We start from the raw sequence: 15,228 nt of genomic DNA on the forward strand, positions 1-15,228 counted from the left end.
TTCAACGCCAGATCCTTGCTTGTTTCTGGCGTTGAACGCCAGTCCTGAGCATGGTCTGGGCGTTCAGCGCCAGCCTTCCACCCAATTTCTGGCGTTTTAGTGCCAGAATTATTTTTCCCTGGGCTCTTACTGTCCTTAGGTGGATTTTGGGTGGTTTGCTCATTTCTTGGCTTCTTGCTGCCTTGAGGTGGGGTATTTAATATCTTCCCACTTCTTAATTGAACTGCTTGGCATTCTTCTGTTATTTATTTTGACAGCTGCTGCTTTGTTTGCTTCAATTGTTCTTCCATATTTATGTTAGCCATCCTTGTCTCTTGTAGTCTATCCTTGAATTCGGCTAAATGCTTTGTTAGAAAGTCCAATTGCTGATTGAATTCAGCAGCTTGTTTTACAGGACTGAGTTCAGCAGTTACTATTTTAACCTCTTCTTTCATGGAAGGGTCACTGCTTAGGTACAGATGCTGATTTCTGGCAACTGTATCAATGAGCTCTTGAGCTTCTTCAATTGTCTTTCTCATGTGGATAGATCCACCAGCTAAGTAGTCTAGAGAGATTTGAGCTCTTTCCGTAAGCCCATAATAGAAGATGTCTAACTTAACCCACTCTGAAAACATTTCAGAGGGGCATTTTTATAGCATCTCTCTGTATCTCTCCCAGGCATCATAAAGAGATTCATTATCCCCTTGTTTAAAGCCTTGGATGTCCAGCCTTAGCTGTGTCATCCGTTTTGGAGGAAAGTATTGGTTCAGAAATTTTTCTGTCAGCTGTTTCCATGTCCTTATGCTAGCCTTAGGTTGGTTATTTAACCACCTTTTAGCTTGGTCTTTTACAGCAAATGGAAACAGTAATAACATGTAGACATCCTGATCTACTTCCTTATCATGTACTGTGTCAGCAATTTGTAAAAACTGTGCCAGAAACTCTATAGGTTCTTCCTGTGGAAGACCAGAATACTGACAACTTTGCTGCACCATGATAATGAGCTGAGGATTCAACTAAAAGCTACTGACTCCAATGGAGGGTATGCAGATACTACTCCCATATGAAGCAGTAGAGGGGTTAGCATATGACCCCAGAGTCCTCCTAGACTGTTCATTTCCGCTTAGGTCCATGATGGAGAAAGGGAGATGATGTAAAATAGAAGAAAATATTTTTATTTATTTAATTATTTATTTATTTTGAAAACAAAATAAATTAAAATAAAATAAATAAAAATAGGTGAAGATTTTCGAAAAAAAATGAGGAGAGAGAAAGTGGTTAGGAAGTTTTGAAAAGGATATGATGATTTTTGAAAAAGGTTTTAAATTTTGAAATAAAAATCTGAATTTTAAAGGTAAATTTCGAAAATTTGCTTTAAAATAGAGAGAAAAGATATTTTTGGGTTTAAAGAGGAGAGAGAAAAACAATAAGATAGTACAAGATTTAAAATTTTTAGATCTAATGCTCCTTGTTTTCGAAAATTTTGGAGGGAAAACACCAAGGAACACCAAACTTAAAAATTTTAAGATCAAGACACAAGGAAACTCAAGAACACTTTGAAGACTCACAAGAACACAAGAACATGAAGAAAGAACACCAAACTTAAAATTTTTAGAAAACCAAACTAAAATTTTCGAAAAACAAAGAAAAATCAAGAAGAAAACACCAAACTTAAAGTTTGGCACAAGATTTGTTCGAAGAAAAATTATTTTTGAAAAAGATTTTAAAAATAGGCTAGTCAATTACTAAGAACATAAGCACCACGCTCTAGCTAATTGAGCTATAAGTTTAAAGTGTTTTAACAAGGTATAAATAATAAAAGACTCTAAACCAAAAAGAAAAATTTTTCCTAATCTAAGCAACAAAATAAACCGTCAGTTGTCAAAACTCAAACAATCCCCGGCAACGGTGCCAAAAACTTGGTGCACGAATTGTAAATCACACTTTTTACAACTCGTACCACTAACCAGCAAGTGCACTGGGTCGTCCAAGTAATACCTTACGTGAGTAAGGGTCGATCCCACGGAGATTGTTAGCTTGAAGCAATCTATGGTTATCTTGTAACTCTTTTAATTCACTTATCAAATTTGATTGCAAGGAATAAAAGGGCAGAACACAAATTATACTTGTATGCAATGATGGAGAATATGTTGGGGTTTTGGAGATGCTTTGTCTTCTGAATTTCTGCTTTCCTCTGTTTTCTGATTCACGCACGCACGTCCTCCTATGGCAAGCTGTGTGTTGGTGGATCACCGTTGTCAATGGCTACCATCGATCCTTCCAGTGAAAAGGGTCCAGATGCGCTGTCACCGCACGGCTAATCATCTACAGGTTCTCAATCGTACCGGAATAGGATTTACTATCCTTTTGCGTCTGTCACCACGCCCAGCACTCGCGAGTTTGAAGCTCGTCACAGTCATTCAATCCCTGAATCCTACTCGGAATACCACAGACAAGGTTTAGACTTTCCGGATTCTCTTGAATGCTGCCATCAATCTAGCTTATAACACGAAGATTCTGATTAAGAGATATAAGAGATATTCATTCATTCTACGGTGGAACGTAAGTGGTTGTCAGGCACGCGTTCGTGGGGGAATGATGATGATTGTCACGTTCATCACATTCATATTGAAGTGCGAATGGATATCTTAGATAGGAACACGCATGTTTGAATGGAAAACAGAAATACTTGCATTAATTCATCGAGACACAGCAGAGCTCCTCACCCCCAACAATGGAGTTTATAGACTCATGCCATCAAAAGGTACAAAGTTCAGATCTAAAATGTCATGAGATACCAAATAAATCTCTAAAAGTTGTTTAAATACTAAACTAATAACCTAGGTTTACAGAAAATGAGTAAACTATGATAGATAGTGCAGAGATCCACTTCTGGGGCCCACTTGGTGTGTGCTGGGGCTGAAACTTAAGCTTCTCACGTGCCTGGGCTGTTTTGGGCGTTCAACGCCAGGTTGTAACCTGTTTCTGGCGTTGAACTCCAACTTGTAACTTGTTTCTGGCGCTGGACGCCAGACAGCAACATGGAACTGGCGTTGAACGCCAGTTTATGTCATCTATCCTTGAGCAAAGTATGGACTATTATATATTTCTGGAAAGCCCTGGATGTTTTCTTTCCAACGCAATTGAGAGCGCACCATTTGGAGTCCTGTAGCTCTAGAAAATCCACTTTGAGTGCAGGGAGGTCAGAATCCAACAGCATCAGCAGTCCTTTTTCAGCCTGAATCAGATTTTTGCTCAGCTCCCTCAATTTCAGCTAGAAAATACCTGAAATTATAGAAAAACACACAAACTCATAGTAAAGTCCAGAAATATGAATTTTGCCTAGAAACTACTGAAAATAAACTAAAAACTAACTAAAACACACTAAAAACTATATGAAATTAACCCCAAAAAGCGTATAAAATATCCGCTCATCACTCGGCCATCTCTAACGGTGACATCCTATAAGGAGAACTCGACATCGGACCCGCCCTAGGCACCAATTCAATTGCGAACTCAACCTCCCGATTACGTGAAAATTCATCTATATCATCCGGAAATACCCCAGGAAACTCACAAACAATTGGAATCTGCTCTAAGCTATGATCATCACTTGAAACTCCCGCAATTAATAACATAACGCCCTGACATTCAGTCCCAGAACAATTTACTATCATAGAGTTCAAATAATAGTTATTCACCACAACCGGCGTTTCTGACCCTTCCGGCATAAAGCATACTGATTTCTCAGAATAGTCAAGCAAGACATGATTCTTAGACAACCAATCCAGTCTCAAGATGAGATCAAGACCAGTCATTGGTAGACAAATCAAATCATGCATGAATTCATTCTGTTTGACTCAGAATGACACTTGTAGACATCCTAACCTAGTCACAATGGCTTCATGAGTAGCATTATGCACCTTTAGATCATAACCCAAGACTACTATTCTCAACCCTAACTCATTAGCCTTTTCAAACGCAATGAATAAATGTGTTGCCTCCGAATCAAATAATGCATTTAAAACTTTACCAGCTATTTCACAGTTACCTCTGATCAAGGTCTCAGATCCCTCGGCATCTGTTGTAGAAGTGGTGTACACTCTCCTCGGCTGTTGTACTCTACCGGTCTCGTATTTCTTTTTCCTTGGACAATTCCTGGCCAAATTCCCGGGTTGTCCACAAAAGTAGCATACCCCTGATCCGAATCTGCACGAGACTCCAGGATGATACTTTCCGCACCTCTGACAGCTTAGATCATTCTGCGGTAACTTTCCATACCTTCTTCCTTGATTAGTATTATTATTCGGACTCCTGAAGTTACCTTGACCTTGATTCTACTGTGGGACAAATCCTCCATGCTTAAAATCTCTGCCCCTCGGTGCAAAGCTCCTCCCTAAAGTTCTCTGAAAAGGCATCATCATGCTTCCCTTTTCCAAAGCTGCCTTCCTCACTTATTCTTTAGCCACCCTACTCTTATTCACAAGTTTAGAAAATACTCTAATCTCCATCGGTGCAACGGAGCTCATAATATCGCTCCTAAGGCCTGCCTCATATTTGATACACTTATACTCAGCAAAATCCTCTGAAGTAGCTTGACAGATGCGAGAGAATCGGCATAGCTCTTTGAACTTATTAGTATACTTGGTAACAGTCATCTGGCCTTGTTTTAGTTGCAACAATTCAAGTTCCTTGGCATTTCTGACTGAACTAGGGAAATACTTTCTGCAAAATTCTGTGCGGAACACTTCCCAAGAGATTACAACACCATCTGGCTGTAGGATACGCCGTGTTCTCTGCCACCAGTACTGGGCCTCGCCTTGCAGCTGATAAGTCCCAAATTTAATCCACTACTCCTCGGGAACCTGTTGAGCCTGCAATGCCTGCTCCATAGCCTGAATCCAGTTATCCGCCTCAGTGGGGTTTGAAGTTCCCCTGAAGGTCAGATGGTGAACCTTCAGAAAGGAAGCAAGCGTCATTAGACCCTCTTTATTATTATTCTCGTTGTTCCCATGGTTTATCTGGTTACCCAGCACCTCAGCTGTCGCCTGTATAGCCGCAGCCATGTTTCCTAGGATAGCCATGAAATCTACAGGGTTGTTCCCTGTTGGTTTAGGAGTAGCATTGCCTATCCTACCTCTGCCTCGCCCACGACTGCGTCCACGAGTCGACATATGGTTCCTACACACACCGAATAAGTGATATCAAGTTGATCAGTCTCAATATCACAAGTCTAGTGCTTCAAGTCCCAAATGCATGCTCATGAACGTTTATGTCACATATATTAGTTAGATATCCTAATAGCACATAGACACACACACAGAGAATGCCCAAAAGCATAGTCAGTTCGTTCCTCAGGCTCTATAGGAACGAACTGCTCTGATACCATAATGTAACATCCTACCACACAGCTTTATGCTTAAGCCATAAAATAGAGCTGGGGTGGTATTACGACCTCTAAAATAAAATATATACATAATAATATTGAAAAGGATATAGTATACGAAGAGCCTTAAAAAATGGTAAAGCAAAATCGCAAAATAAAAAGTGCAACGCTCAGGAAAAAAGATTACTTGCGTGCGAAGGAAACTAAGTTTCATAAGCAAAACTAAACAGAAAGTAGGAATAGAGGGTCAAGAATACAAAAGAACAAACTCCTAACTCAGCCTACAAAGCTAAGGCTGGTCGGAGAATATTTACATACAAAATATACAACCATTATTGATGCGCAAAAACTTGTCTCTCAACAAATTTTCCTTTGGCAAGTATACCGAATTGTCGTCAAGTAAAAACTCACAATAGAGTGAGGTCGAATCCCACAGAGATTAACAGATTAAGCAATCAATAGTTGATTAATTATCCTAGTCAGACGATCCAAATTGAAGTGATAAGCAGCAGGAATTGTAAATTGACAGAAAAGAAAAGAAAAGCAATAAAGTGCAGAAAAGTAAAATGGCAAAAAAAGTAAATTATAAGAAATTAAAGTGCAAAAAATGTAAAGTGCAGGAAAGTAAATGACTATAAAGTAAATATAAGAACTAAAAATAAAATGAACATTGGGATAAAGAGATGTTGCATTCTCCGGATCAATGCATTCATTGATCTCCTTGGCAATCTTAAGTGATTGGATCCCAATTCCTTGGCAATCCAATCTCTCTAAGCTTGAACAATTGCCCAATTCCTTGATTTAATTGCTCATTGAAAGAGATGAAGTTTGGTCACTGATTATACCACACACATTCATAGATCAAAGTTTTGGTAGGATTACATGTCACTATATCCATCCAACCCCCAACCTAATCCAATGTGAGAAAGCATTTCTAGCATGATTTCCTCATTCCTCTTTCAAGGTTCAGAGGAAATCCAAGTATGAGCAATTTCTCTTCCAAGACAACTACCCAATTGGATGAAGATCGAAAGCCTTTTAGCAAAATCAAGAGAAAAGAAAGAAGAAGATGAATGATGAAAACAATTTAATCCATTGAATTCCAACAGAGCTCTCTAACCCAATGAAAAGAGTTAGTTGTTCATTGCTCTACTCAAACAGAAAAGAAAGAAAGTGCAGAAAAATAAAGATGAAGATTAAAACTAAAATTGAAACTTCAAAGTTCATAAATGAAAAATACAAACTAGAATTAAACTACTACTAAGAAAAGAAAAAGAAGAGAAAAGGAAGAAGAGAGTAGGAGGGGAGGGGTCCGAAGACCCACTCCCCTTGGAGTGTGCCAATTCACAGAAGTTCAAATTGGTCTTCACTCTCTCCCCCTTCCTTCAACTTCCCGTTATTCCTGAATGAATTCAATGTAGATACTAAGGCCTTTTTATAGGCTCTCCTAAATTACAAAATGAAATGAAATTAAAAGCAAATTACAATGAAATGAAAATTAACTATTCTAGATGCTTCTTGCGGCCTTGATTGGTTGACAATTGTGGCCTTGCTTGCTTGAGCTTTGAAGTGGACTTGAGAGAGAAGTGAATCAAGTTGAGGTCCAGGTGCTTAGCGTTAGTGCTGCCGTTAGCCACACTAACGCTACAAGTGTGGCGTTAGTGCTGAAGTTATTGTGGCTAACGTTACACTTGCTACCCAGTTGGTATTTTTGGGGCTTAAAAATACCTCTTGTTTGTGTTCTAATTTCATGCCCACTATAGATTATTATATATCGTTGGAAAGCTCTGAATGTCAGATTTCTAACTCAACTCGAATCACCTCAATTGGACCTCTGTAACTCAAGTTATGCTCCTTTGAAGGGGACAGGGTCGCTGGCATTGTCGCTGGCGTTATTGGCAACGTTAGCCACAATAACGTCAGCGTTCAGGGGATTAATATTGCCAGGTTCTGGAGCTCAAACTTAATGTCCACCCCATACTGTTATATATTTTTGGAAATCCCGGATGTTGGTGCATGAAATTGTAATGTTAATGTTCACATTACTCTCTTACAACTTCGCACAACTAACCAGCAAGTGCACTGGGTCGTCCAAGTAATACCTTACGTGAGTAAGGGTCGATCCTATGGAGATTGTTGGCTTGAAGCAAGCTATGGTTATCTCGTAACTCTTAGTCAGGATATAATATCAATAATAATTCTTAATTTGAATTGTAAAAAGTAAGAAGGGCAGAACACAAATTATACTTGTATGCAGTAATGGAGAATATGTTGGAGTTTTGGAGATGCTTTGTCTTCTGAAATTCTGCTTTCCGCTATTTCCTGATTCACGCACGCACGTCCTCCTATGGCAAGCTGTGTGTTGGTGGATCACCGTTGTCAATGGCTACCATCCATCCTTCCAGTGAAAAGGGTCCAGGTGCGCTGTCACCGCACGGCTAATCATCTGCAGGTTCTCAATCGTACTGGAATGGGATTTACTATCCTTTTGCGTCTGCCACTATGCCCAGCACTCGCGAGTTTGAAGCTCGTCACAGTCATTCAATCCTTGAATCCTACTCGGAATACCACAGACAAGGTTTAGACTTTCCGGATTCTCTTGAATGCTGCCATCAATCTAGCTTATACCACGAAGATTCTGATTAAGAGATCCAAGAGATATTCATTCATTCTACGGTGAACGGAAGTGGTTGTCAGGCACGCGTTCCTGGGAGAATGATGATGATTGTCACGTTCATCACATTCACGTTGAAGTGCGAATGGATATCTTAGATAGGAACACGCATGTTTGAATGGAAAACAGAAATACTTGCATTAATTCATCGAGACACAGCAGAGCTCCTCACCTCCAACAATGGAGTTTAGAGACTCATGCTGTCAAAGAGTACAAAATTCAGATCTAAAATGTCATGAGATCCAAAATAAGTCTCTAAAAGTTGTTTAAATACTAAACTAGTAACCTAGGTTTACAGAAAATGAGTAAACTATGATAGATAGTGCAGAAATCCACTTCTGGGGCCCACTTGGTGTGTGCTGGGGCTGAGACTAAAGCTTCTCACGTGCCTGGGCTGTTTTGGGCGTTCAACGCCAGGCTGTAACCTGTTTCTGGCGTTGAACTCCAACTTGTAACGTGTTTCTGGCGCTGGACGCTAGACTGCAACATGGAACTGGCATTGAATGCCAGTTTACGTCATCTATCCTTGAGCAAAGTATGGATTATTATATATTGCTGGAAATCCCTGGATGTCTACTTTCCAACCTAATTGGAAGCGCGTCAATTGGACTTCTGTAGCTCCAGAAATTCCATTCCGAGTGCAGATAGGTCAGGATCCAACAGCATCAGTAGTCCTTTTTCAGCATGAATCAGATTTTTGCTCAGCTCCCTCAATTTCAGCCAGAAAATACCTGAAATTACAGAAAAACACACAAACTCATAGTAAAGTCCAGAAATATGAATTTTGCCTAGAAACTAATGAAAATAAACTAAAAACTAACTAAAACATACTAAAAACTATATGAAATTAACCCCAAAAAGCGTATAAAATATCTGCTCATCAGATGTCTACTTTCCAACACTTTTGGGAGCGCATTATTTGAAGCTCTACAGATGGAGTTACACTTCTTGGAAGGTGAAGAGGTCAGCTGGCCTTACTACAGGTTGATACCATGTTCATCTTTGCACTTTCGGGGCAGGTTTTCTCCCTCAAATTTAGTGTCCACCATGTAGTGCCATATATGGTTGGAAAGCTCTGAAATCCTACTTTCCAATGCCACTAGAATCACCTCTTTTGGAAATTTGTGGCTCAAGTTATTCTTGTTTAAAGAGGGCATGGTCTGGCTGCCGGGTGAGATTTTGCCCACGTTAGTAGCACTAACGTGGCCACTAACGTAGGCTTTCTTTGCTTCGATAAAGTTAGTGGCATTAACGTTTCCACTAACTTCACAGCTACCTCCTTTCTCTACGTTAATGGTTCACGTTAGTGGCGTTAACGTGGGTCTTCCTTTGCTTTGCTAAAGTTAGTGGCGTTAACGTTGCCACTAACTTTCCATGCTCTCCTTTTTCAAAGTTAATGCCATTAAAGTTCCCACTAACGTTCCAAACTTTCCTTCCTTCCACGTTAATGGCCACGTTAGTGGTACTAACGTAGCCACTAACGTGGCTCTTCTCTACTTCTTTTGGTCTAAAATCAAACAAACAAAGTGTATCAAGTAACATACAAGACAAACTTCATTATACTAAGTGTGCTAATAATGCCCAAAATCATAACTTCACTTAGTGTGATCTATTTCATCATATTTACCCTGTATATTAACTAAAATTCACATATGCTTGAGATTTTGTTTCATGCAGAGATTTTTCATGCTATTACTCATTTATTAGGAAAATTTGTATGAAAACTAAACAAAAATCTACTGAAATAACGGATTTTTGATATTAAAGAATTCACAATAAATTCCCATTGTAAGGATAGTTTCTAAACCAACAATAATCCTTTCATACAAAAATTTGGTTGTCACAAGTAACAAACCCTTATAAAAATAATAACCGAAGTATTCAAACCTCGGGTCGTCTCTCAAGGAATTGCAGGGAAGTGTACTTATAATTGGCTATGAGATTGTATCTTTTTGGGGTTTTGAATAAGGAACAAGAAAAGTAAATTGCAAGAATTAAACTAATAGCTAATAAAGCTCTTGGCAAGGTATGAGAATTAGAAGTCCTATCCTAGCTATCCTTATCAATTGTGACATCAATTGTCCATTGCTCCCACTTAGTTAACCTCTGACTATGAAGGAAAGTCAAGTAGATGAATCAATTTGATTTCTCAAGTCCTAGTCAACTCCTAAGGAAAGAGTAGCTTTAGAGGGATCCAAATCAACTAGCAACTTTCAATTATCAATCAGCAAAGGAGTTTGATAACTCAAGAGTCTCCAATCACTCAACCATAGCCAAGAATATAAAAATCTAACTTAAAACCCTCCCAAGCATTTTGTCAAACACTTGGAAGGCATAATATAAAAACATAAAAATTAATAAGAGACAATAAAACCTAAGCAACCAATTGCAAGGAATCAATAACAACAAATGAGAAGAGAAGTAATAAACATGAAATACCTCAAATTGCATTAAGTAGAAAAGTCAAATCTAACATGAGAATTCATATCTAACATGAGAATTCATAAACTAAAGTGGCAACATAAAATAATCAATAAGGAAAATAGATAAATTAGAATGCTAAGACAAATAAAAGTAGAAGAGAAACTAAATCAAACTAAGATAGAAATCTGAAATTGAGAAGAATTAAAGCTAAAAACCCTAAAACCTCTAGAGAGGAGAGTGCCTCTCTCTAGAAAACTACATCTCAAACCTAAAATTATGTGAATGAAAGTTGTATGAATGAATGAATGAAATTGTTTGATTCCCCACTCTGCGGCCTCTATTCTGTGTTCTCGGGTTTGGAACTAGGCCCAAATGGAGCCCAGAAATCGCCCCCAGCGCTTTTTGCAATTTCTGCATGTGGCGCATGTCACGCGTACGCGTCGTCCACGCGTACGCGTCGCTTGGCAAAAATCCTGGTCACACATACGCGTCGCTTGTCTTCTGTGCTAGGCACGCGTACGCGTCGCCCACGCGTACGCGTCGCTGCCAGCTTCTCAAAACTTCATTTTCTTGCGTTCCTTCCATTTTTGCATGTTTCCTTTCTATTCTCGAAGCCATTCCTGCCCTAGAAAGCCTGAAAACACTTAACACACAGATCACGGCATCGAATGGTAATAAATGGTAGTTAAAATTGACAGTTTAAAGGCCCAAGAAACATGTTTTCAACTATATCACAGAATTAGGAAGGAAAATGTAGAACAAGCAATTTATATGCATAAGTGTGAGAATAATGGATAAAATCCGCTCAATTCAATACAAAATAAACCGTAAAATAGCGGTTTATCAATCTTCCCACACGTAAACATTAGCATGTCCTCATGCTAAGCTCAAGAGAACCAAAAGAGTGAAGGCAGAATGGTGGAACTTATGCAATGCAACCTATTTAGATGTGAGCCACCTACATGCATCATGCTATTCTAATTACTATCTATCTATATATATATAAGCATACATGTGGTCAAATTGAGTCGAATTTCCAATAAATCATATATGCACAATCAAGGGCTAAATCAATCATATCAAAACACATTCAAAATTGAGTTGAGTTAATCAAAAGAGTTCACAAACTTGCAAGACAAGCGATGATCAAATATGGACATATGGAAACGAGCAATTGAACCCTCACTGGATTTGTATATGCACTCTAATCACTCAAGTGTTTGGGGTTAAACCACTCAAATCTCCTCTAATCATGTTTTTTAAAACTTTTTTCTTCATCTAACCAATCAACAATTATCAAGTGTACAAATGCAAATATCATGAGGGCTTTTCAATGTTGTAATGGGGGCTAAAGTAAGGGTGAGGGTATATATATGGCCAAGTGAGCTATCATATGAATCTTTGACTAACCTAAGTTCTCACATAACTCATACACATACTCTATACAATCATAAAATTAAGCTTAGCTACCCAAAATCTCACTTTTACATATTTTCACGCACTCATGTATCAATTTTTAATTTCATCACATATGCATTGATCTTTTTATTGAACTTAACATTGGGGGTAATTTTATTCCCCTATTCATTTATTTATTTTTTTTTGAATGAAAGCATAATATATCAATGGATATGTTTTTTTAATTTCACATAAGTAGGCACCCAGATTTCCAATATTTATTAATATAAGCAAAGACACATTCTCATTAACCATAGGTCCCACATTTCCCCACACTTAGTTGACACACAATCTCTATCTTAAGCTAACTAAAGATTTAAATAGGGTAATTAATTATTTTTTCACTTAAGGCTAGTGATGTGGTAATATAAAGAACAAAAAGGGGGTTAAGAAGGCTCAAAGTGGCAAACAAAGGTAAATGAAATGGTAGGCTATTTGGGATAAGTGAGCTAATATCAAATGATGGCCTCAATCACATATAAGCATGAACATACACTAAATAATGGACATATAGAATGGAACAAACCAAAGATTGCAATCATAGAGAAGAAACACACAAGAATAAAAATCATGGTTAAATAATGTAACCATGCAATTAAGCTCAAAAACTCACGGGTTGTGTGTTCTTAGCTCAAAAACCATATTCCAATTATATATATATATATGTATGTATGTATGTATGTATCGTGCAAGTTACAAAAAGTTTTAACTCAAATCAATGGGAATCTTAAATGCCTTTTCTAAGAAAAAGATACATTCCTTAAAAATTTCATCAATTGACCAACATTTATTATTATTATTATTTTATATATATATATATTATGAAAAGCTAAAAGTTTTTAGTTTGTCCCTATTTTTAATCAAATCAATTTCTCATATACCAAAAGGGTAAACTAAACTTAATAATCCATGTTTTTCCACATCACAACTAATAAACTAAAAGTGCAATTCAAGCTAAATATCCAAGATATATACAAGCCCAAAGTGCAAAATGCAACAAAGTAAAAATAAACAGAAGTACAATAAAATAGAAATGTGCAAGTACTAAAAGAAAAAAATAAAATAAAATAAAGCAAAATAGAACAAAAGTTTGAAATGGTTCACCAAAATATAATCCGTCGGAGACGACGACCTCCCCACACTTAAAGCACAACATTGTCCTCGATGCTCTCAGTCAAGCTGGGTGTGAAGGATCATCGCCTATAACTCTATCATCGCCCGTTGAAGGATGTGCCGCTGGCTCTGTCGGCTGTGGCTGTGCAGGTGCCTATGTCTCTGTAGGGTGCTCAGGCTGAGTCACCTCCTGCTGGATCTCTTCCAGCTCATCCTCCTTCTCCTCCTCTGAGTGCTCCGAGGGTGTGTTAAGCTCAGAGGGGATGTCAGTACACCCAGTAGTCACAATCAGCTTTAGATGTGCATAGCGTCGCTTATTGCGACGCTCAGACTGCTCATAACGTCACTGATTGCAGTGCTCCATCTGATCAAGGCGCTCAAAAAGGCGGTACACAAGATGGTAGACTGGCTGAGAAGCGGATGATGGTGCTGCATGTGCTGAACGTGCTGCTGAGGATGTGGCCGCATCAATAGAAGTAGTAGAAGTAGGTGGTCTATGGCCCAGAGGTCCGAACCGCTTGCCGTGCGGAATAACCTTCTTGCAGTCGGCAATCGGTGGTCTCTCATCCTCTAGCTCCTAAGGCACCTCAGCTCGACGAGCCATCTGTGTGATCAAATAAGGAAATGGCAGGGTGCCTCTGACATGAACTCTGGACATGTACTTTCTGATGAGCCTTGGAAGGTATAGGTCCTTCCCTTCCATGACGCACCAAATAAGGAGGATCATAGCAGCTGGCACTTCTGACTCGTGAGTACTAGGCATCACATAATTGCTCAGTATCTGTTGCCACAGCCTAGCCTCATCATTGAGATAAATAATCTTTATACCCCATGGAGTTACCTTTGACTTTCTCATAGCCCACGGAACATCAGGATCAATGGCTATGGTACACCGGACAGCATCCCAATCAAAACTCATGAATCTAATAGACTCTTCGGCCTTCTAAAAGCCATCTGTATTATCTATTTTAGGCTGGAAGTGGAGGATATCCTCTATCGCCTCCTCTGTGACTAAGATCTGCTTTCCCCTAAGCTGCACTGCATCAAGGGTCGTCCTAAAATAGTTAGAATAGAACTCACGGACCCATGATGCGTTTACCTCTGCCAAATCTCTATCCAAAAATACCCAACCTCTCTGATTGATCTGATGTTCAGTGTACTTCCTTAATTTTGTTGGTATTTTGAGCGTCCTTTCCAAGTAGAGGTGCCATTTTTTCGGAAAGACCGGAAACTTGAGTTCACAGTAAAGATTGGCAAATTTGACTGGGTCATTAGTAGGCACAAGTTGATAAGCTTTTTCTTGATCAGTAAAGTTCTTTTCACGCCAAGATTCATTCGATAGAATATCCGATAGAGCAACGAATGACTGTCCTCTCTTCCTCTTACCGGAGCTGGCCTTAGCCTTGCCTTTTCCTTTCCTATCAGACATCCTGAAAAATAGAATTTCCAGGATACAGATTATCAAATTAAGCTAAAGCATGAAGATAGGCAATATGTAAGCAAAACAAACAGGAGATAGACAATAGAGGAGTGAAAGCTAAAGCATGAAGTGAGTCATAAAGAGATAAATCTTTGGAATGAACAAAAAGTAGGATTCAGAGAAATTAATCATAAATCACAATTGAAGACTTTATACAATGAAATTCAGAATGCTTGTTTGTTAAGAAACAACAGGTATCATGCCTCAAAAGGAATTAAAAGAGTTAGTTTGAAAAGGGTGAAAAGGAAAAAGAAAAGTGGGAAAGTCAATTTAGTTAAAAGTTAGAGAAGTAGGTTAAAATTAGTGGCATGGTAATGTAGTTCTTAACTAAAAGAAGTTCAAAAGGTTTAAGAACAAGCAAGCTCACATTCATGCATACAATGCAAGGCATTGATGATAAAACATGTAATGAAAGAAGCACAAGAAGAAATAAAATCATCGATAATGCATTTCAAATAGAAATGGAACTAAAAGGAATGGAAATGCTAACCCATCACCCCATGAATTGGCTTTGGTTTAAACTAAATAAATCACAATTCAAAAGTACTAAAGTCAATTCATGAGTGGAAGTTGAGTAAAATAGTTATCAGAAAAATTTGGGCAGCATTCCGACAGTAATGCCAGCATTCCTGGAGTAAATAAACAGTAGCAAATCAATAATTCAAGCTTAATTTCAAACAGAATCAGCAACTCATATGAATCTCATAACAATTT

At 38.4% G+C, this 15,228-nt stretch overlaps 1 pseudogene; it reads right to left on the reverse strand.

Moving 5' to 3' along the window:
* Positions 1–13,188: 13,188 nt before the first annotated feature.
* Positions 13,189–13,737, reverse strand: LOC148576744 (uncharacterized; annotated as a pseudogene).
* Between the last annotated feature and the right edge of the window lie 1,491 nt (positions 13,738–15,228).

This window comes from Arachis ipaensis, chromosome B1 (genome assembly GCF_059453495.1).
Source record: "Arachis ipaensis isolate K30076 ecotype BB chromosome B1, ASM5945349v1, whole genome shotgun sequence".
Taxonomy (NCBI): Eukaryota; Viridiplantae; Streptophyta; class Magnoliopsida; order Fabales; family Fabaceae; genus Arachis; species Arachis ipaensis.